Below are 1,236 nucleotides of genomic sequence, written 5' to 3' on the forward strand. Positions count from 1 at the left end.
TGCACTGGTGCGGTTGAGAGGGAGGGGTGGAAACCGCGTTAAACTCGTCTCCGTAGTTGAGAGGGAGCGGCCAAAGCAATGTGCAATCGTCTTTGTAGTGGAGCTGGGAGGGGCAAGGATAAGGGACGAAGACCGGGGTAACATGTCGGATGCGATCATACCAGCACTAAAGCACCGGATCCCATCAGAACTCCGAAGTTAAGCGTGCTTGGGCGAGAGTAGTACTAGGATGGGTGACCTCCTGGGAAGTCCTCGTGTTGCATTCCATTTTAAATTTTTTTCGCGCCGCTTGCAAAACAAAACGCACGTGTAAGTAATATATTTACCGTGTTTTATTATTTTGCACGAGTGCGGTAAGTCATAGCTGGGTGCTCACGATTCACGCGCCCAGCGTCGGCGTTGTGGCGCGGCAAGCGTGCACTGGTGCGGTTGAGAGGGAGGGGTGGAAACCGCGTTAAACTCGTCTCCGTAGTTGAGAGGGAGCGGCCAAAGCAATGTGCAATCGTCTTTGTAGTCGAGCTGAGAGGGGCAAGGATAAGGGACGAAGACCGGGGTAACATGTCGGATGCGATCATACCAGCACTAAAGCACCGGATCCCATCAGAACTCCGAAGTTAAGCGTGCTTGGGCGAGAGTAGTACTAGGATGGGTGACCTCCTGGTAAGTCCTCGTGTTGCATTCCCTTTTTAATTTTTTTCGCGCCGCTTGCAAAACAAAACGCACGTGTAAGTAATATATTTACCGTGTTTTATTATTTTGCACGAGTGCGGTAAGTCATAGCTGGGTGCTCACGATTCACGGGCCCAGCGTCGGCGTTGTGGCGCGGCAAGCTTGCACTGGTGCGGTTGAGAGGGAGGGGTGTAAACCGCGTTAAACTCGTCTCCGTAGTTGAGAGGGAGCGGCCAAAGCAATGTGCAATCGTCTTTGTAGTGGAGCTGGGAGGGGCAAGGATAAGGGACGAAGACCGGGGTAACATGTCGGATGCGATCATACCAGCACTAAAGCACCGGATCCCATCAGAACTCCGAAATTAAGCGTGCTTGGGCGAGAGTAGTACTAGGATGGGTGACCTCCTGGGAAGTCCTCGTGTTGCATTCCCTTTTTAATTTTTTTCGCGCCGCTTGCAAAACAAAACGCACGTGTAAGTAATATATTTACCGTGTTTTATTATTTTGCACGAGTGCGGTAAGTCATAGCTGGGTGCTCACGATTCACGGGTCCAGCGTCGGCGTTGTG

The 1,236-nt window shown here is 51.8% G+C and overlaps 3 non-coding genes across 3 annotated transcripts; all 3 read left to right on the forward strand.

Moving 5' to 3' along the window:
* Positions 1-147: 147 nt before the first annotated feature.
* Positions 148-266, forward strand: LOC123178451 (5S ribosomal RNA). Its single transcript, XR_006489587.1, has one exon. It is a non-coding gene; the product is annotated as a 5S ribosomal RNA (ribosomal RNA).
* A 297-nt stretch (positions 267-563) lies between these two features.
* Positions 564-682, forward strand: LOC123178453 (5S ribosomal RNA). Its single transcript, XR_006489589.1, has one exon. It is a non-coding gene; the product is annotated as a 5S ribosomal RNA (ribosomal RNA).
* Positions 683-979: 297 nt separating this feature from the next.
* On the forward strand, positions 980-1,098 carry LOC123178452 (5S ribosomal RNA). The gene has a single exon (XR_006489588.1). It is a non-coding gene; the product is annotated as a 5S ribosomal RNA (ribosomal RNA).
* Positions 1,099-1,236: the final 138 nt, after the last annotated feature.

Source organism: Triticum aestivum, unplaced genomic scaffold, assembly GCF_018294505.1.
Source record: "Triticum aestivum cultivar Chinese Spring unplaced genomic scaffold, IWGSC CS RefSeq v2.1 scaffold25015, whole genome shotgun sequence".
Classification (NCBI taxonomy): Eukaryota; Viridiplantae; Streptophyta; class Magnoliopsida; order Poales; family Poaceae; genus Triticum; species Triticum aestivum.